The sequence below is a fragment of the Crotalus tigris genome, unplaced genomic scaffold (genome assembly GCF_016545835.1).
Source record: "Crotalus tigris isolate CLP2741 ecotype Arizona unplaced genomic scaffold, ASM1654583v1 scf7180000017666.379230911805:20528666, whole genome shotgun sequence".
Lineage (NCBI taxonomy): Eukaryota > Metazoa > Chordata > Lepidosauria > Squamata > Viperidae > Crotalus > Crotalus tigris.
Window position 1 is genome coordinate 6,396,693 of NW_024096552.1, and position 23,033 is coordinate 6,419,725.

The following is a 23,033-nucleotide window of genomic DNA, read 5'->3' on the forward strand; positions in this document are numbered from 1 at the left end:
TGGCAAGTCTGCCTCTGAAGTCACACAATATACAACCATCTATTGCTTGCTCCAATCATAGCATCTTGGTAAGTGTACAGGGAGAACAAATGAGAAGATGGTAGTAGATATCAATAGGAAAGTATTTTTTTATTATTATCCTAATTATTCTGCTAATCTGAGAAACATGGATGTAGAATGATGCTTGTGACCTGCAGAGGATTTGCTATGGATGTGCCATATACAAATAATGCAAGTAGTGGCTAACTGGTTCCCCCTGGAAGAGAAGATGAAAAGACTAGAGAAAAACCTCCAACTTATCTACATGGAGGAAGTAAGCAGTGCGGTACCCCAAGGTTCCGTTATAGGTCCAATACTCTTCAACATCTTCATAAACTATTTAGAAGAGGGAATAGAAGTATTATGACCCGGGGCTGGGCACGGAAGCGACACAGCTGAAGGATTAATTCCATTTTATTGCTCCAACTTTCTCCCAAAATTCCCACCGTTCACTGCAAGTCCAAGAGCAAGCTCTGCACACACACACACACACACACACACACACACACACACACACACACACACACCTCCAATAGTTCTTGGCTGCTAGACATCCAGGGGAGCAGCACAATTCAGGAAGCTTGGTCACTGGGTGTCCTGATCACATAGAGGGTTCACTGGAATTGCAGCATAACCCAGAGCAAAGCTGTGTCACTGCAAAGTCCCACAAGGCCAAGCCAGGCCAGGCCAGGCCAGGCAAGACAGCAGGATGTCAGTAACAGCAATTGTGGCTAGAAAAATGCAATATTTGTTCTTGATAAAAGCCCCTCCCCATGGCATCTGTTTAAATTTTGTTCCCCAGGTGAGGCTTGTGAAGAGGCGTGGGGCACCCTCCTCCTGAGTTGTCATGTCGCCCTGCGCTGACTCTGCCTCCGTTCCATTCTCCACACTCAGGGATCAGGTGGGAGAAGCAGTTACTCTCCAGAGCTCGGTCGCTCCTCTGCTCTGCTGCCTGCACTGTCCCTCTCCTCCTCCCCTCGCTCGGTCATCCAATGCCCTTTCTTCCTCCCTGGTGACCCTTCCGAAGCCTGAGGGACCAAGGGTGATTCCGCCTGCCAAGGATTGCCGCCGCCGCCTCCTCCTCCTCCTGTCATTCCTCCTGGGCCAGAGAGGCAGCACCATCTCCCTCTGTCAGCCCCATTTCCATCTCCATCTCCTCCTCCTTCTCAGACCCGGCTCCAATGGGGCCATGACAAGAAGGAGAACTCATCAGATTTGCAGACAACACTAAACTCGCAGGAATAGCCAAGACCCTAGAAGATAGGCTCAAACTTCAGATGGATCTCGATAGACTTGAACATTGGACTCTAGCTAACAAAATGAAATTCAGTGGTGAGAAAAGTAAGGTTTTACACTTAGGCAAGAAAAATCAAATGTACAGATAGCACCTGGGTGAAACCTGGGTCAATAGCAGTAACTGTGAAAAGGAACTTGGCGTGCTAGTGGACAATTACTTAAATATGAGCTGGCAGTATGCAGCAGCAGCCAAAAAAGCCAATATAATCCTAGGCAGCATTAACAGAGGGATAGGATCACATGAAGTACTAGTACCGCTTCATAAAGCCTTAGTAAGATCACACTTAAAAAACTCCATCCAGTTTTGGTCACCATACTATAAAAAAGATGTTGAGATTCTGGAAAAAGTGCAGAAAAGAGTAACAAAGATGATTAGAGGGCTGAAGACTAAAACATATGAAGAACGGCTGCAGGAATTGGGTATGACTAGTCTAGTGAAAGAAGGACAAGGGTGACATGATAGCAGAGTTCCAATATTTCAAGGGTTGCCATAGAGAATAGGGAGTCAAATGTTATTTTTTATGTTCCGTTATTACTGCTTTCTTCTCTTCTTTTTTATTTTTTATTTCTTTTTCATTCTTCTTCTTTTCCCCTTTCTTTTTACTCTTATATCCATTACTTAAGAAATGTAAAAATGTGAGATGGCTTATATGGAAAAAATAGAATTAAGTCTGTCAATGTAAATGTAACTAATCACTGAGAAAACTTTTACCAGTAAAAATATTTAGAATGTGGTGGGAGAAATAAACTAAAATACGGATCATTAACAGGATCGATGATAAGGCAATCCAAATGACTGAAAAAAAAGAAATGTATAAATATGATGATTATTTTTTAGGAATATTAGAAAAAATATATTGTCATTTATTAAAATTGTCATTTATTAAAACAATAAGAATTGTATTAACTCAATGTTTGCAAAAAAGGATGTTTCGGGGAAAGAGGAAATCAACCAAAATTAATATATGGAATACAGACTATAGAAATCAATTGTTAAGGAGTGTTTTTACAAATGTAACCCAGACAACACACTGTTTACCAATTATTGAGTGACTTATGCTTGTGTAAAAAATTAATAAAAATATAATACTAAAAAAAAAGAGAGAAGAGGGAGTCAAGCTATTTTCCAAAGCACCTGAAGGCAAGATAAGAAACAATGGATGGAAACTAATCAATGAGAGAAGCTAACTAGAACTAATAAGAATTTTTCTAACAGTAAGAACAATTATCCAATGGAACAACTTGCCTTCAGAAGGCAGGACAAGAAACAATGGATGGAAAATAACCAAAGAGAGAATCAACTTAGAACTAAGGAGAAATCTTCTGAGAGTTAGAAAATTAATCAGTGGAACAACCTGCCTCCAGAAGCTTTGAACACTCCAACACTGGAAGTTTTTAAGAAGAGACTGGACAGCCATTTGTCTGAAATGGTATAGGGTTTTCTGCCTGAGCAGGGGGTTGGACTAGATGACCTCCAAGGTCTTTTCCAACGTCATCATCATCATCATCATCATCATCATTATTTTGTTGTTGTGGTGGTGATGGTGATGGTGGTGTTCTCATCACTGGAGGCTTTTAAGAAGAGATTGGATAGTCACTTGTCTGGAATGGTATAGGGTCCCCTGTTTGAGCAGGGGGTTGGACTAGAACATTTCCAAGGTCCCTTCCAACTCAATTATGGGATAGGATAAGACATTTGCAAAAGGACAACAATAGCACAATATGTCCCAGAAGACAGAAGAAACCAGGTGGAAGCAACAGAAATATGAAGAAATGTGATATAAAGGGCCATGCTTGTTAAGAATAGCTCTTTGGGGGGGGGGGGAGTTTCAGAACAAATAAAATCAGTTTATTACAGCCATATGGCCAGAAACAGTAAAATATCCAATTGTAGGCTACTTACATACATATATAAAAATGCAGAGCATGATCTAATGGTGAATAAGAACACATATAATAAAATTAATTTTAAAATAAACAATTATTAAAAAGATCTAAAAATAATATTTATCTTATTTATGGTTCTGACGAATCCCCAGTGCTGCTGCGCAGAATCTAGCCATCTGCACTGTAATCACAGCCTGTTCATCCTTAAGCAGCCACTGGAGATAAGTAGTGTCAGAATCGCCAGGATACCTATCAATTATTGGGAGGATATCATTTTTTCAACTATCTCTATAGAAAGAGCATCAAAGGAGTATGTGTCCAATGGTCTCCACCTCTGCTGAGCCACAGGAGTAGAGTCTTTCAGTCAATGGCATCTTTTTATACTTGCCGTATAGGATGGCCGATGCTTTCCAATGGTTTGCTGACTCCAACTGGCTAAGGTAACTGGTGGGAGTAATAACATATCTAATAGAGTCTGAAGCCAAAAACAGCAGAGCTATCCCTAAATATGCTTGTCTCTCGATGTCCTCTACCTTTTGTCTCAAGGTCTGTTGTCCTTGGCCGTAGTCCAATTTGAGTATTGAGGCTGGAGAGAAGCCTACAGCAGTTTGGCAAGGTTGGACTCGACTGCCTTGATCCATGATGAGGAAATTTGTCTTGGAGGATTAATGGAGCAAGGCCTTGTGAAAAGAAATTTAAGAGATTTAAAGAACCTATACAGATTCTTGCTTTGACTTTTATCAATCCTGTCTCCAGGCACAGAAGTGCATTTGAGGCACAACACATCTGGAGAATTGCTCTAATAAATTTAGATTGAACTCTTTCCATAGGTGTGAAACATGAAGCTGAGGGTCTGAGCAAGGTCCCGTAGTAGAGAAGCTGTGGTAGCAACTTGGTCAGAAAGAGCTTAATTGCGGCTGAAACATAGTGTCCTCCCTTTGTGCAGAAAAAGTTTAGGATGGCATTCAACGATCTTTGGCCAGACGCAGCCACATAGACTCCATGTGCTTTTCTTGACCCAGTGGCATGGATGACCACCCATAGGTACTTAAAGTTGGTTACCTGCTCTATATCATTATCATTAAGATACCATGAATAGAGTTTTGGTCTTTTTGCAAAAAGCCATAACCTTTATTTATTATAACTTTATGTCCAGTTTATTGTAATTGCAATACTGGATGAGAGCTTGCAAGGCTCTTTTAAGGCCTAACCCTGCAGAGGATCACAGCATCATCTGCATAGAGCAGCAGGGCAATGCTTTGGTCGCCTATTTTGGGGGGGTGGTAATTGGGTTTATTTAATGACTTTACGTCATTTACATAAAAGTTGAAAAGCAAGGGGGCCAAAATGCACCCCTATTTAACCCCCTTTTGAATTTCAACTGACCTCAAGAGGGACCCTTGCATATTGCATCTCACCTTGAGGGATATTTTAGTATGGCAGGCACATTGAACAGATGGAGAAACCTGTGATCAATTGAAGTAGCTTCCAGCTTCTCCCATAGCTTAGTCCTTGTAACCATATCAAAAGCTACCTTGAGATCTATAAAGACAGCATAAACTGATATAGATCTATTTGATACATATTTTTCAATCAAATGATGGAGAACTAAGTATGAATTTCAGAAGATTCCAGAGCTTCCCCATATATGCTTTGGGATGAAGAACAATTACTGTAAGCCTCAAAAGCTAAATAAGATGGCTGTACAGGCTTTGCAAGGGGAAGAATACCAGGCTCTCCTCAGATGTGGGAAGAAATAGACTACTACTACTATGCTATCTATTATTTTCTAAATCCTACAAACTGATGGCTGAAAACTTTGTTGCAGAATTTGTCAATAACAAGATAACCAGTCGGTTGTTATCTGATTCCTCTTTTTACTCCTGTTTAAAGACAGGAATATTTTCTTTTCTCCGCTCCTCAATTCAAACCTTTTCCTTGTCCAAGCTCATAATAAAAGTGCTGTGAAAATAGTTTATTGCAAAGATGTTTGGGCATGAAAGAGCCTTTCAGAAAGCAAGGAGTTTTTGGTATAAATGAAGTTATAAATGAAATGAAAGAGAGAGCAAATGTGCAGGTACTGTACAGAGGAAAAATGTACCAGTGAAGAGAAACAAAATTAGAAAGAAAATGGAGAACATAAAAGAGAAGGCGAAGAAAAGAGAGTCTTCTTTTAACAATGGAGAGAATCAACTCAGCAGATATAGAGAAAATAAAAAAAGCATGTTGAATAAAGACAGAAGTGGAAACAGAAGACAAAGATGGATTGGCGAAGTGAACACAACGTGGAGGCTACAAGAAATGAGGAGGAGTGGAACCAAAGAACGGTGTATGAATGAGATGAAGAGCTGAATAAAGGGAACTAGAAGAGGCTTCAAAACCATTTAAATGTGAGTTTTATGGGTGCAAAGTAAAAAGTTATAAAGGGTTCGTCCCAAATAGCCAGCCGACCAAAGATAGGAGAAAAATTCTGGCCAAAGAGAATTTTCTTTTGTACAGTTTCCTGCCTAAAGTCTGTCATCATCCCCAAACTATGACAGTACTTCACAGAAGGCTGTGGTGACTTACTAACCAACTAGGAGCTTTGGTAGTGATGCTTAAAAATCTGATGCCTTGACAACTTAACCATTTTATAAATGGGAAAGATTCTCACAAGTTAATTACATTTCAGTATGTTCACTGTAAGTAATCCCCTCAATTCTTATTCTCCAAGATGAAAAAAAAAAAGGGAGAAAGTTCAAGAACTATACGGACTCAACAGCATACTTTAAAGTCCTTAGCAAATAATTTTTTAAAAAGAAAGGAAGAGAGAACTTTTTAAAAGCAGAGAATTTTTTGCTGGTAATCCTGAACAGACAATTGATCACAAAGGAGCATCACTAATCACATGCACTGACTGAAATAGTAGATTGATACTTTGCCCCCTGCTTTATCCAAGAAAAAATTAAAATGGTAGAGGAGGGTGTCCTTGAAGCTATGATACAAAGTACTCATATCATTAGGAATTGAGTCACAGGGTCTGAAAAAAAATTTCCAGAGAAGAATCATGGCCCTAAAACATCGGGCTGTGAACAAATGATCTTGGAAAAATGTAAAACCACTGTATAGGGAAAATGTAAAATCATTGTGTAGGATAAGCAAAGTTGAGAAAGATTCCATCCTGTGTAAACACAATATATACAGTTATGGGAATATCATTAATTCCAATTTACATATAATATACCAAGATTTAAATTTTTAGGCAGATACTTTCATATAAAAATTTTATATTGTATGAAATGAAGTTCAGAGTGAAAAAACAGCACTGAACCAATTAGGGACCAAAAATAATGATAATATTGTATTCCATTGCTATGGGAAAAAATTAAGCACTTCCAATAGAGTAAAGGAAACTTTAACCAGAGATCACATATAAATACACACCATCTAAAAAGGAGGGCTTGGTTAGAATTTAATATGTAATCTATTCCTGACATGGGAACTGTAAAGGCATTCAGGTGTTGACAGACTACACAGAATTCAGCATCCAATCTTTCTCAATTCTATTTTTATACATGTTATAAGACCTTGAAGAAAAGAATTTAAGTCTCAATTAATATGTCATGTGCTAGTTTTCAATCATACTTTAAAGTGTATGACAAAGATAGAAGACGGATTGCTATATTTCAAATTCATCAATATGCTGAAGAAACAGCTACAAAGATTATTGAGAAAGTATTTCATTGTACTGTATGCAAACAAAAGCTAATCTGATTTCTTAAAATTCCTTACCAACACAATCAACAGTAAGCACATAGAGGAAAACTCCTCACCTACACACTTAAAGAATATTCAGTGTTCCTTTAATTAAGTAAATTGTGCATTGCTGGCACTTGCAAAAAAATTTAGTGCCAGTAGTGAAATCCAAACATTTAGTTTCCCAGTATGATTCTAGAGAATTCCTACAGAATTCAGCTATGCTGATATAATAATAGTGGTCAACTCTTTTATAGTTCAGATCATTGCCAAATTATTCTTCCTTGTCTAGGTCATCAGAACCTTAAAGGACACAATTATATAGATTAAAGGTAAAATATGATACAATTGGTAATGACCAATATTGTAGACAACTTTATAAAAAATAACTGCTGTGTCAATTAGCTCCTGTAGTTAAATGGAATCTTTATGTTTGCATCTTTCAGGACATGGAATATCAAGAGATTGAAGCATTTCAGAGAAGAGCTAGACCGAGCTATTTTATATTCTTTTCTTATTATTAAATTTGCTATAAATTTTCAGAGGGTTATGACTGTTTACTTCTGGAAACAGAATTCTGAATTAAATTGAACTTCTTTCCAATCCTTCAGGTTATGTTAATACTACAGCACTCTCTGGGTGGCTTACAATGTGAGCATATTATCCCCAGTGATCTGAGTCCTCATTTTACCGACCTCAGAAGGATAGAAGACTAAGTCAACTTTGAGCCCATCAAGATTGAACTCCAGGCTGTGGGCAGAATTTGGCTGCTATACTGCGTTCTAACCACTGCACCACCCGCAGTTCTTGCGCTACCAGGGCTCCTCCACAATGTTCATTCATTGTGCTAAACCATGATGTGGGTAAACCAAAATGGAGAATATTATATGTTTTGTGAGCCAAATCATATTCTTCTGATGCTGATTGAAGAGTTAATTCAACTTCTAATTCAGGTTAGAATTCACTCTAGTCCTTTTGAAGAACGGCAACAGCAAGTTTTGCTAAAGGTATTTTTAATTATCATCAAAATAGCACAACAGACTTAAAATACAGAAATTAATTTTGCTGGTCTGTGTGACTGTACTAAATATTGATCTATTGACAGAAATTAACACATACTATAGGATGTTGTTATAAACACTGGAATCAGAAAATCATAAAACTTGAATAAATCTTAGACATTAATCTGCCCCCTGTTCAATACAGAATATCTGACAGATGACTGCCCAAACCTCTAGTAAAGGAGAATTTACCACTTCATTAGGCAGCCTTTTTTGCTAACTCAAAATTTGCAGTCAGGAAATTTTTCCTCATGACCACCTGTTACTTTGTAGTTTTAATCCACTCTCTCTCCTGCTTGTAGACCACCTGGGAAGGGAAGGGAAGGGAAGAGCCCTTTCCTCTAAACTTCTAAAGGCTTTGAATTCTCATGTTTGTTTTGATGATTATGTTAGTACACAATCATTTGTATATTAAAAATGGGGGGGGCATACAGATGCTGCCCCACATCTCTAATTAAAAGAATATACTGGATCTTTACCTAAAATGCCAGCATATGTTTTCCTGTATTCTTCTATGAATCTTTTCCCTATTTCATAATCTAGTCTATAATCTGTGTGCAGTGCATCTGGAAGTCTTTTATCCAAATATTGATCAGGTCTGACCTTACTAAGCTTCAAAGCTCAGACAACGTAATCCATTAATTGAAATTATCAATTAATCTGTTAATTGAAATGGGGGGTGGGTGGTTGTTGGGCTGCTTTTTTATTTAATGTATAAAATACCATATTAATTGTATTTAAAAAAAAATAAAAATAAAACAGTGATATGGAAAAATATATTTAGCAATTAAACAGATTAATTATCAGAACATAACCAATAATAAAGTATGAATACAAGATCACTTAATTAAAACTTGATGTATGAAAAAGCAACATGTATACTATAAACATGTCAGAAGGGGTTCTCTAATATTCAGAATTCTTCTGAATGAAAGGAAGCAATAGTAGTATTGTTTATCTCCTAGGATTCCATATAACAGTGTGAAGTAACTTTAATTAGAATGAACACTGAGAAAAGGCATACGATCAGTTTCAGCCATTTTCTCATCTTGTTTTGTGCAAGAAAGCTATAAAACATTAAATCCTTCCTTTGTTTCCAATTATCTCTGCAGTTAGGATGTCATGAAACAGCATGTCTCATCATCCAAACAGGTCAGGGAACAGTATGTCTAATAGCCCAACTAGGATAAAAGTCTATTTGACTGAGATTTGGCCTCATTAATTGGAAGAAAAGATGAATTAAAAACATGGTTATTGTCATCCTCCAATCACACACACAAAAAAATGGATTTGAATAGGCTGAAATTTAAACAGGAAACACATGCTGACATTTTAGGCATGGGTCCAGTGTATTCTTTTAATAACAAAATTTAGACCATCATTTGCATGACAGTTTTTTTTACACAACCATTGTGTGATAACACTACAAACACAGCAAACACAGAAAAGGTACTATCAAATACCTGCTCTGTTTATATATATTATTAAGTCAGGATTTTTAAAATCTTGTTTCACTGAACAAGTAATGTCTACTTGTCGGTGTTTTTATTTATTTGCTAGCAGCACTCATGGCAATTAAAACTAAATAACAAATCATAAGCAATTAGAATGTCACAGAAACAATTAAAACTGCTGTTAAAACTAACTTAATTGAAAAGGCCTGGCTAAAGAAGATCTTGATTCCTTCCCTAAAAGCATAAAGAGTGGCAATTGAATGCAACTCTGGAGGGAATGCAATCCATATAACACTAAGTTGTAATATAATGCTAAATTGTAATGGATATGATCATGTATCACACTAATCCAAAACCAGACAAACCACATTAGAGGTTGAAGTTATGGGCCAATGAAACTAATGTATTTCATCAGGGAAGATAGTATCCGTCATATTTACTGATGAGAAATTTTAAGGACTGCATTCTCTCATCTCATTTTTATCTACAAATTGTAGATTGACTGGACAGCTCTTAAATCATAACAGAAGTGGGCAAACTGTAACCCTCAGCTCAATTTTCCAAAGCCTTCTGCAAGCAATCACTTCTGTTATCAATACACTGCTGCATGGGAATGCAGAGTAAAACAGATAAAGAAGAGAAATACAAAACTAGGAAAACAAACTGGATTTCTATTAAAAATCCTTCTAGACAGCTCACAAAAAATTGAACATATTTAGATCTTGCTACAAATGAAAAACTCAGGCTTGTGAAAAAGAAGATCCATATCAAATTATTTTGCAGAACTTCTAAGAACTGTAAGTACATGAAGGATTATAAGATTGTCTTTCCCCTCCCCTATTCCTGTTTTATTTCCCCCTCCACCCCTTCATTTCAGAAAGAATGTTGGAAAGAAGTTATATAATGGTGTTTGGGAGTCTTTCTGTCAGAAGGATAATTTCATGCAACTGGGTTAAAAAATGGTATAGATTAGGCTGTATGTAGATCAAGCTGGGAGGGTTAGAGGAAAAATTCTAAAATTCCCCCAATACTGATTGCTCCTTTTTTAACCGTCACCTCCCTGTTTACATGACCCAGGACAGAGTATATAGAGCCTATTCTGTACTTCCCATTGCGCAGATACAAACACTGAGATGCCATTGAGGGGACAACAGAAAAATGCATACATGCACACAGAGGCAATATATGCAGTCTCTATGATTAGACAATTCTCAAGAATTCCAGTATAAGGAATACTGGAACACTGGGAACTGTTGCTTAGCAATACCCTTACAAGTATTGTCTCAAAAGAAAATATCCTAACAAAGATTTTGAAGTGCAGATGACCTCACAACAGAAAGACAAGCAATTATCATATTATGTAAAGGTGTCAGGTTTTTATATACAATAACACTGATATGTATGCCTTTAAAACAGGGGTCCCCAACCTGTGGGCCGTGGCCCGGTAGTGGGCTGTGGGCTGTTGGCCACCAGGCCATGGGAAAGGCTGGCATGTGCACGTGCACACACACACACACTTGTGCTAGCGCTTCACTGCGGGGCGTGAAAACAAGACGCCATGCCGGGTGGTGCAAAAACAGGCCGTTGCCGTGCCTCAGGGCGTGAAAAAGGGTTGCCGCTGTGCTTCAGAGTGCAAAAATGGGATGCTGCCGCACCTCAGTGCATGAAAACTGGCCGACACTGCGCTTCAGGGTGCAGAAACAGGGCACTGAGCACAACAACGGGGCCGGGCTAGCGAGTATCACGCAAGCACTAGCCCTGCCCCGTTTGCGTCACGTGCATGCTTGCAGCCCCGTGCTTACCCCTCCCTTTCCCTCTGGTCTGCCAACCAAGAAAGGTTGGTGACCTCTGCAGAATTCACATATGTACTGTATATTTGCAACACAGACACTTAAAACAAAATGAAAAATTCAATATGCTATTTGCATGCAATAATTCAAGAGTTCTGCTCCATTATTTGAAGATAAACATTGTACTATGCATGTAGAAACGTCACACAATGTACAAGGCAGAAGTTTTGTTTTAAAAATTACAGAGTTTTATTACAGCAGGAGATGCTTGGTTCTTCCATCCCTAGATCTGCCTCGGTTAGCTCCTGGGAAAAATAAAATTTATTTAGCAGTCTTAACAGGAAAATGAAATTAAAAGAAGTGGTTGAAATGATGAAGAATGGAAAATCTGGCAATATACAGATTTCCCACTGAACTGTATAAAACATATGTTAGCCCATAATTTTATTTCCCTGTATCAGAATGCTTTGAAACATATCACATTAAGTCTCTTTCTCTGCAATGCCCATAATATAGTCATCCCTCTACTGGCCAAATGTAATATCAGAATCTGAATTATAGTAACATCTAATCTTCCTTATTAATGGGGATTTAAAGAGTCTAGTGGCTGTTTTAGTAAAATAATTCAAGATGTGATTGCAACTCTTATCCACTCCAGTAAAGCTGGGTTAATTTGTTAGCATCAGAGTGCAAACAATTTAGCTGCCAACAAATTTCATAGCTCTAAATGATTAAAGCCAGGTGCTGTAATTTTGATTGAAAAAGTGTTTGATTTTTAAAAATGAAAATGAAAACAGATTATTTAAAAATGCATTCTAAAGCACTTTTAAAGCTTTGAATCGTATGCTGTTATCCTATACCTCCTCCAGTTACAAACTATGCCAAATACATTCTTTCATCTCCTTTGGGGAAGGAGAAAGGTACTAGATAGGGATACTCTTTTTTTTTCTTTTCTTTTTTTTCAATCTCTGGAACTCTAGTTTGCATCAGTTGGCAAAACAACAAGATCCAATCATGGGTTAGTGAATACATTATTGCATATGTATGCTTTTATATAGAGAGTTTTACTAGTATAGTGGTAAAATATATACATATACCCATTAAAGGCTAAAAGAATTTTTTTGGGGTGTCAAAAAATTATTATACATTTATTTGGAAAACAGAAATCTGAAATCTCTGAAATCAATCCTTCCTCTGCTAAATAGAAATTAGCAGAGATGAAACATTCAAAGTAAAGTTTCAGAAAGAGGCTGTCATCCATCTCATAGTCAGCAGGAAGCGCAGCTAGTAGTAGTGAAGCTTTAATGAGGAAGTGGTGTGTAACACAATTAGCAACTTATAAGAAGCCAAATTAAACAGAATCCTAAAATGGTTTGCAACCAGTATAGGAAGGCAACAGTGCAAAAAGTCTTCATCTTAATAGAGATGTACACATATAACTTTATCCAATATCCTTCCTCTAAACAAATTGCTGAAGGTAACACAAGTCTGCATTTGTTCAGATTGTATCTAATGGGAAACAGAATACACATGCTTTGTAAAATGAATATTTTTGGTCATCTCTCACATGCTAGGCATTTTCTAATTCTGATCCCCTGCCAGGCAGATTTTTGTCAACTGTCAATAAATAAATGTATAGTAATACAATATTATATGCTCATAAATATATATTTGTTTTATATTGGTACAGCCTTATTTTGAACAATCATAAATTAATTTATAAAAGGAAGTTGTTAAGGAATCTGGATAAAATGTGGCATTTTTCTCCTTTTAATGCTATTTTTTCCACCACACTATGAAAACATCCAGGTACAAATAAACTGACAAATCAAAAGTTAGTTGGGCAGCAAAAGCAAAAGAAGGGCAATGAATCAGTTCCCGGGTGGAGCAACAGGAGTCAGAGTAAGGCCTTAGTTCCCTACCCAGAGTTCATAAACCATGGAGGGCAGTTGTGATTAACAACAGAACCTTGGTTTAAGTTTTAGTAAGAAAAATGTGCACCAATTGATCAAAACATTTTGCAGCAAATTGGCCCCAATAGACCAATTTATAAAGAGGACACTCAGGCAAGATAAACTATTTCAAGCTCATTAACAAACATACTTTTTGCTATCATTCTCACATAATAAATTCAGATATCATCCACTTGTAGAATGGGGAAGAAATATTATAACTTGCATTTTAAAAGGTTAACTATGTATGTCAGCATACTATTATCATTGTTTTTCCCTAACATTCCATAGAATGTTAGGCTACTAATCTCATAATTCATTGCAAGTAATATTTTCAGTTTATGACTTTTATATGGATAAAGGTGTTATTAAAAGCAACAATAGTTTAGGGGTTATCTAGTTCATTTCCATCTGCAGTTGACAAATTTACACAAAACAAGACATTTTATATCTTTGGTAGATATCAAAGCAATTCAATACAGGTAGTCCTCAACTTATCACAACTGAGCCCAACATTTCAGTTATTAAGCAAGGCAGTTGTTAATTGAGTTTTGCCCCAGTTTATGATCTCTTTTGCTACAGTTATTAAGTGAATCATTCCAATCATTCCAGTTAAGTGAATCATGTCATCATTAAGTGAATCTGGCTTTCTCCATTGACTTTGTTTGTTGGAAGTCAGCTGGGAAGGTCACAAATGGTGATTGCATGACACCAGAACAGTGCAACTGTTATAATTAGATGCCAGTTGCCAAGTGCCTGAATTTTGATCATGTGACCATGGGGATGCTACAATGGTCTTGAGTGTGAAAAATGGTCATAAGTCACTTTTTTCACCGCTGTTGAAACTTCAAATGGTCACTAAACAAATGTCTGTGTTAGTATAAAAGGCTAAAAAATAATGTTCTACATCAGTATGCTGCATTAAGACAGTGCCTATTGGCACTATGATTTTCCCATAATTAGTGCATTCACAATCCAGCACTCCCAGAATTCCAACTGGAGGCTAAAGGGTCAAGTGTCATGTGTCAGAGATTATCAAGTGAATCCGACACCAAGAAACCTTCCAATTTGTTGATTCTATCAGGCAGCTCAAGAAGAGTTAAAATATTTAGTAAGAGTGTAAAAATTGTTTCATTTTTCACCATGTGTCAGCACATGTATATTTGTCATCTTTGCATAGCAAGAAATGTAAAAACATATTATTGTGGTGACGTGGAACAAGAAGCAATGGATGGAATCTAATAAAGGGGAGGGCCAACCTTGAAATAAGGAGAAATTTTTTGACAGTTACAATTAATCAGTGGAAAGGCTTGCCTTCAGAACTTGTGGGTGCTCCATCACTGGAGGTTTTTAAAAAGAGACTGGACAGCCACTTGTCTGAAATGGTATAAGGCAGTGTTTCCCAAACTTGACAATTTTAAGGCATGTGGACTTCAACTCCCAGAATTCCATAGCCAGCGTTGTTGGCTGTGGAATTCTGGGAGTTGAAGTCCTCATGCCTTAAAATTGTCAAGTTTGGGAAACACTGGTATAAGGTTTCCTGCTTAAGCAGGGGGTTGAAGTAGAACAATGCTTTTCAACCTTTTCACAGATTGTACCACTTTTAGGATATGACAATATTTGAGTACACCAGTGTTTAGCAAGGTGTCAAAAACTTGATGACCAAAAAAAAGGAAAAAAGTACCGGTTTTAATTTCTTCGGTGGCGGTTCCTTTGCTGAATCACTTTCCCTTTGCACTGATGAACATGTTACAAATTTATCCATATTTATTAATATGTAATGGTCATGTAACTGGTTGGCCCTTCTTTTCCTCTTTCCCTCTCCTCTCTCTCTCTTTCACAACCTCTACTATTTTGCTGATCCCTCTGCTTGTCCCACAGAAGTCTTTCCTCTTTTCCCTCGCTTTCTCCTCACTGCTTGTCTCACATAAGCCTCTCCTCTCCTCTTCTCTCTCTCTCTCTTTTTCTCCTTACTGCTTGAGCTGTGGTGGCGCAGTGGTTAAAATGCAGTACTGCAGGCTATTTCTACTGATTGCCAACTGCCAGCAGTTTGGCAGTTCAATTCTCAAGGTTGACTCAGCCTTCCATCCTTCCGAGGTTGGTAAAATGAGGACCCAGATTATTGGGGGCAATATGCTGACTCTGTAAGCCACTTAGAGAGGGCTGTAAAGCACTGTGAAGCAATATATAAATCTAAGTGCTATTGCTTGTCACACAGAAGCCTCTCTTCTCCTCTCTCTTTCTCCTCACTGCTTGTCTCACAAAAACCTGTCCTCCTCTCCCTTTCTCCTCACTGCTTGTCTCACAAAAGCCTCTCCTCTTCTCTCCTCTCTTTTTCCTCACAGTTTGTCTCACAGAAGTCTCTTCTCCTCTTTCTTTCTCCTCACTACTTGTCTCACAGAATCCTCTCTTCTCTTTCTCCTCACTGTTTGCCTAACAGAAGCTTCTCTCTTTCTCCTCACTGCTTGTCTCACAAAAGCCTCTCCTCTTCTCCCTGTCTCTTTCTCCATCCCCTTCTGTTTCCCCATCTTTTTTTTCTCCCTCTCCCGCCAAAACCTCCTCCTTTTATATCCTCTCCTCTCTCCTTCCCCTCCTCCACCTTTTATATCCTCTCCTCCTTTTCTCTTCCAGGTGCACCACTCTCTGGGTCTCATGGAGGGCTCCAGCATCAGTGGCTACCCCATGCAGTCATCAACTCCTCAGCTGCCCCCTGCACACAGTGCTCATCAACTGGAGCTGCGTGTTCCGATCCTGGGGCTTCTGCAGCTCCAGCTGACACTCTCACTCCAAGGTTTATCTGCTGCTCCTACTAATAGCAGAGGCTGCCCGAAGCACCAATCAGCTGGAGCTGCACACGCCAATCCAGTGCCTCAGCAGCACCCTAGCAACACCGCAGCTCCAGCTGAATCTCCACCCAAAGACTGTGTGGGGCTGCCAGCCATCCCCGAGGCCACCAGAAGTGCCAATCAGCTTTAGCCATGTGTGCCAATCTTGGGCCCTCAGCAGAGCCCCAGCAACACCATAGCTCCAGCTGACTCTCTCTCGGGCTTCTCTGGCACTGCCGCCACTTCAGCTCATCCTCCTACTACACTTGTCTAGGTCGCATACCACCTGCCAAATGCCATAGTACCACCAGTGGTACACGTAGCACCAGTTGAAAAGCCGTGGACTAGAAGATCTCCAAGGTCCCTTCCAATTCTGTTATTCTGTTATTTTCTGGTCCTATCTTTAGGCAAAGTTGAGATGCTAGCCTCAAAATGAGATATTGAGGGCACAACACTGGCAGCTTCCATATGTCTTCCTCTTTGGAAGAACAAATCTCCATGTTCTATTCAGCTTGTTTTCTATCTTCCCATTTATAAATATGGCAGTGGATATCTCCTGTTTTGTCAGTACTGTACTGATGTAAAATTCAATCAGCAGTTCTATCTGTTTCTATACAAGGAACTGAAGCAATATGCAACACAATCTTGTCCTTTCTCTTAACAGGCTACATCAATCTTGGAATGGTCTTGAGCTTTTTTCCCCATGAAAATGCTTTATATCCAAAGAATGCAATGGAGGAAGCAGTCTGGAATTTACCACCCAGTCACATTTAAGTTCATTCCTGATAGAAACTATTGGATATAAAGGTTAGCAGGTCAGACTAAAGCTATGGAACTCTGGAAGATGCCTCCAGATGGCAACTCCTAATGTTATCAAATCATTATTTTTTATCCAACAGCTACATATGGCTAGGATTTTCTATATTTTTATAGGGGATAGGTAGAGGTGAAAGAATTCTTTTCTATTTACAAGCCTGCGTGCTGCAATTACACAAGGGGCATTATGAGTGGGAACAAGACATTTCAACAGGTTATTAATCTTTTTTGAGCTTAAATCTGTTTTAATATATATCATTTTTTGCAAATGGTATTTTAAAATATTTTTGAAATCTTTTAGAGCAAAGCAACAAATTTAAAGGACTCCTGCAACATTTTATTTTATATATATATAGCTAAGGCTTGAAACAATGTGAATTTTGCTCATTGATACATCAAAATACTTCAGTGACTTGGATACACTTGAGCAGAAATTTCAAATACAAATCACTGAAGTGCCTGAAGGCTACCACATTAAAACATTTTGTTACACTGATAAAAGATTTCTATTTAGTCAGAAGCAAAAAAAGCATCATAGTATGTTATGAAATATGAATTTATTACCTTCATTATTATTGATTTAAAAACCTTATGGTCAGCCCTTCCCCCGTGATGGCTTGCTAAATGGAGATTCTTTTTCTCCCACTGACGAACAGCTGATTTTGCTACCAAAGCTGATTATTTGGTGGCTTTGAAAGGGAGTCAAGGAAGGACCCAAGACAACCTTCATAAGATCGTGCACTGACGGAGAAGAGGGGGTCTAGATGCTGCAATTTTCAGTAAGCAGCAATCAGAAAATCTGGTCTCTTGCTACCTTTTTCCTTTAGCTGCTCATTTTTCTTAAGCATGCCTGGGTTTTAACTGCATTTTTGAAGCTTTACAATCTCTTGACTTCTGACTATTTTATAAGCCCTTGCTGGACTTTTACAACCATTTTTTCTGTTTTTTTCATTGTTTATTATCAAATTTTAAATTATTTTAGCTGTAATGAAGTTGCAATGGGACTCACATTTACACAGGTTTATATTATAAATTTTGCTCTTTCTAGCTTTTTTCTTTTTTTAAAAAAACCAGCATTAATATTTATCTGTTAATTTTTGACTTTCTTTAACTCTGGGGGAGGGGGGGGAAACAATCCTTTTCCTACTATCTCTTTCTCTCATCCTTGAAAATGAAAGCCTTTTTCATGCCTCTAAAAAGAGATAAAATATTTTGGGAGGCAAGTGAAAAAAGAATCCTCTCCCAACTTACAGGTTTTATTTGAACACATAAACAAAAAATTGGATGGGTCAATAACAAATCTGCAAACACAAAATGATATCCAAAAGCAGGATATAACAGCTGGATCTGATTTGCAATTTGAAGAATTGGAATGTGATATGTTGCTGTCAGATCTGAAGAAAAAAGTGTTTGGTTTGAAAAATATAGACCTGCCAGAAAAGATTGAAAAGAATAAAAATATAAGAAATGTTGAGATAATGAATATTATGAAGGATGGGCTGGACTTTCTTGGGAAGAGCAATGTTTTATTGTCAAGGAGAATTATTCAACAATGGATGTTGCAAAGATATTTACAACAGAGACTTATGAACTTTGGAAAGGAGATGCAATTGTTGAGAAAATTCCCAATTAAAAACCTAAGGAAAGATTTCACTATTAAGAACTGAACAAGGGTATTTGATCCTGGACTTAGAGATAACAATCAGAATGAGTTGTGGTAAATAAGAAACTGTGTAGACTTTCTACAAGTAAATGACAATAACAGACTGTTAACAGGGTGCTTTGAACTTTTATCTGCGCTGTTATTTAACCGGTTAACTATTTTTTCTTTTATATGTGTAATATATGACCGGTCAACTGGGTTGCAAATAGATGTAGAAGCTATTTTGGAACTGCTTTGCAAGGGGAGAAGCTACTGTTATTGCAATAGTTATTGCTAAGTGTTCAACTAGGAGGGGTAATATGTGTTTTTGTCCTTTTTTTAATTCACAATTTTTTCAATCTTTTTGTTTAGTTTTCTTTTGCCTCTGCTTAATATTTTTCTTTTGGTTTTTTATTTTAACTTTTTGAATAAAATAAAATTGTCACAGAAAAAAACCTCTATGGTCTGCTCATGCATGCTAGATAACTGAGAATTAAAATGATAATTTATTGGTTAGAGAAAGTCTTTCAATTATATCAACCATATCAAGCTGTGGAATGTGGTTAGAAAAAATGAGATGCCCAGACTCATTATTGTCAGAATTAAGTAGGCAATGGTTTTCTTTGTGACACTCAATGGAAGCAAAAGTTGGACTGTTGAAGAAGCAGGTTAAAAAAAAATTAACATATTTGAACTTTGAGATTGGAGAAGTCTAAGGATACTATGAGTAGCTAAGAAAACAAACAAAATGGATAACTAAACAAATCCATTCTGAATTCTCATTCCAGGCACAAATGACCAAGCTCAAATTATCATATTATGGACACATTATGCAAAGACCTAGCACTCTTAAAAATATTTAATGCTGGGAAAGGTGGAAGGAAAGAAAAGAACAGGAAGATCAGCAGCAAGACTGATACTCTAATTGTAGTGTCAATGGATACACTGTCTGAAGGACCAGAATGGAATAGATCATCCTGTAAAAAATCTACCTATCTGGTTGGTAGGAGTTGATACCAACCTGATAGCACATAATCAATAAATGATTTAGAAAAATACCAAAACTTTGATTCTGCATAAATTTGTGCCCTATGCAGAGAATTGTTAAAGCAAACATCCCACACTGGCTGACACATTATGAAAAGTGTTGCTGAAGAAAGAAAAATGGGAAAAGTGCAAAATATATTTGTTCTCTGGCTGCAGTTATGCTTGAGATGGCAATAAACCAATGCTTAGATTTTAAATATGAATTTAAACAGTGTGAGAAATGTCATCACTTCTGAAACTTCCTTTCTACATTTGAAGAATGGAAGATGTTGCCATTATTAAACAGTGAAGAAACTTATTTCTGCATATATTGCTATTTTTATTTTAAAATGTTTTGTTTAATAATTCTGTGGTATAGATTTTTAAATATTCTAATAGTTTGAATTATTAGAATTCTAAAATTCTAAAAAATGGCTAATTATTTGTTGTTTTCTATTGATATGTTTTGCAGCTATAAAACAGGCCCAAGTGTGCTATTGCACTGTGAGCAGGTTTGTGCAATTTTTAAGTACAAAACCACCCTTAGGCTTTGAATGGCATTCTGCAAGAAGACCACATCTTTGCGATTCCTCTTTGGACAACAAGAAGATTGGGATTGCCCACAAGTGTTCTAGAAAACTGCTCCTTTTGAGAGACCACAAAATAGCAGCATTTGGCATGTCTGGAGCACTGGGAGACAAGATAAGGCTATCATAACCCAAACCTCAGTTCAAAACCTTCAAAAAGTACACAAGGTTTGCATACTTCTCTTCTTAACCACTTTCTGAAATTGTTAATTGTACTGCACTGTAGAGAGTGAAAAGCTATAGTGGAGGCTCTCTATTTAAGAGGGAAAGTTCAAAATCTTCAGTTGGTAGAAAATGTCAGTAGATGGCGAAAGTCTCCATTGTACATAAAAGGAAACACAAGGAGAAGGAAAGTAGCCTATGAATGAATCCTGTTTATATTTTCTGGGGTAAGAACCATTGAACTCAATGGAAGTTAATACAGAATAAGCATACATTGCTTTCTTCTGCTTCTTAGCCCAGCACAAAGGTCTTTATCAAGACATTTCCTTGTTGCAGGCAAAATAATCTATTCTTCAGTCTTTCCCAGTTTACGTACAGTAAAACAGATTAATTGTGCAACCACCAATGAATATTTCCCTGGAAACTAGAAAGCCCTAGTAAGTTTGGCAGTTCTAAGAGGAGGCATGCATTGATTTTTATTTTCTGGCCCCAGATTTCCAATCTTTCTGAGTATCTATTCTGCACCTATGTACACATGCAGATAAGAGACCAGGTAATTCTGCAAATGCGATGCCTGTTTTACAGGCAATTAATTTCAATACTCTATGTTTTTGAATTAGCTTTACTTCTTTTCAGGGCATTTACACACACACACATACACAAAACTGACTGGAAAAATCTTCAAGCATGGTTTTAATAGAATTGGCAACCCTAGTTTACAAAATAGAGAAGATGATCTTCATAAATATTTTTTCTGTTTAATTTTTTAAGGAATATCTTTAGGGTCCCCTACTTTTTGGATAGGTATGACAAAATTGCTTTAAAAGTTATTTTTACATCTATCTTTATAGTTACATTTAATAGTTGTAATGTATTTAAATATTACTATAAACATGAGTTTCAGTCATTCACTTAAATAATATTTATGATCATAATTTCTTTATTCCTATTTTTTTTTCAAATTACTTCAATATATTTGTCTTTTGAAGTTGTATCATTAATGCTTTAATAATTAAAAACAATGACTGAGGGGGAGAGAATTAAGAAAGTCATACATTTATTTTTTTTTATCTTAGGAAGTTGCTAAGCAGAGTTAAACATTAGCTGCTGAAACCTGGCAAAAAAGGGAATAGTTTAAAAAAGCAATGTATGATAGATTTTGGGTATTTTCTCTGTTGAATCAGTAATTATCTTCCATTAAAGAAAACATAGTTCTGAAACCTACTAAAGTTTTTGCTGCACATTTCTGAAGACTGCCATCAGTAAGTTAGTTAGCTACATAGATGCATGTGAAATTTACATTTTCAGACCACAAAACAGATTTATGTTAAATACTAGTTTCAAAGTGGAGAAAATATTTTGTGAACTTTATTTGTTTTAGCTCTTGCCAATTTTACTGCATGCCTGAAAAAACCCCAATACCCGATATGTGATGAATATGAGGTCTAAATGCTAGACAAATGGAATGCTAGGAATTTCCCTATGTAGGCATCAGTCCATAGCTATAAACCAAATGATGTGACCTTTGAGCTTTCCAGATGAAACCTCTGAAGAAGCAGAATTATAAAAGCTATTATGTGGAGAGGTATTCTAAGTGATTGAATATGTAATGCCATGCTACTTGTAATGTAAACAATAATAAATGTATTAAAATAATTGTATTAAACAATGGACTCTTAAGCATTTGCAAAACTATATAATGAACAATCATAATTTTTTAATTAAATATCAATGCATGTCCAAAGTGCTGTTTTTTCTTGAAAATACAGTTTTGTTAATTTGTTTTTAGTATGATTTCTTAAGTAAAATTGATTTTTAGAATCACTATCCCTTACAATGTTACAGTGCAATAAATCGTAGAAAAACAATATTATATCTGAGAGTCAGACAAATCCATTAAACATCCTCCAGTTTTGTGGAGAAGTATTCCTTCTCCATTTCTTCCCCATCTATTTGCCAGGAATTGAGAGAGCCGGATGCCATGATTTTGGTTTTCTTAATGTTGAGTTTCAAGCCAACTTTTGCACTCTCCTTCTTCACCCGCATCAAGAGGCTCTTTAGTTCCTCTTCACTTTCTGCCATTAGAGTGGTATCATCTGCATATCTTAGGTTGTTGATATTTCTCCCGGCAATCTTAATTCCAACTTTTGATTCATCTATCCCTGCCTTTCTCATGATGTGCTCTGCATATAAGTTAAATAGGCAGGGTGACAGTATACAGCCTTGCCGGACTCCTTTTCCAATTTTGAACCAATCAGTGGTTCCGTGTTCGGTTCTCACTGTTGCTTCTTGACCCGCATATAGGTTTCTCAAGAGACAAATGAGATGGTCTGGTACTCCCATCTCTTTAAGAACTTGCCACAATTTGTTGTGATCCACACAATCAAAGGCTTTTGCATAGTCAATGAAGCAGAAGTAGATGTTTTTCTGGAACTCCCTAGCTTTCTCCATGATCCAGCGTATGTTGGCAATTTGATCTCTAGTTCCTCTGCCTCTTCGAAATCCTGCCTGTACTTCTGGTAGTGCTCGATCCACATACTGCTGGAGTCTAGCTTGTAGGATTTTAAGCATAACTTTACTAGCATATGAAATGAGTGCAATGAAATGGAGGTAGTGACAGATTTTATTTTTCTGGGCTCAAACATCACCTCAGATGGGGACGCAGCCAAGAAATTAAAAGACGCTTGCTCCTGGGAAGGAAAGCTATGGCAAATCTAGACAGCATACTAAAAAGCAGAAACATCACCCTGCCAACAAAAGT

At 37.1% G+C, this 23,033-nt stretch overlaps 1 protein-coding gene and 1 long non-coding RNA gene across 3 annotated transcripts in view; one reads left to right on the forward strand and one right to left on the reverse strand.

The window, feature by feature from the left end:
* WWC2 (WW and C2 domain containing 2) overlaps positions 1-23,033 on the reverse strand; it is a 149,758-nt gene that overhangs the window by 98,658 nt on the left and 28,067 nt on the right. The window lies entirely within an intron of this gene.
* Positions 9,760-22,234, forward strand: LOC120305205. The gene is made up of 3 exons (XR_005555956.1): positions 9,760-10,269; positions 16,704-16,846; positions 19,996-22,234. It is a non-coding gene; the product is annotated as an uncharacterized LOC120305205 (long non-coding RNA).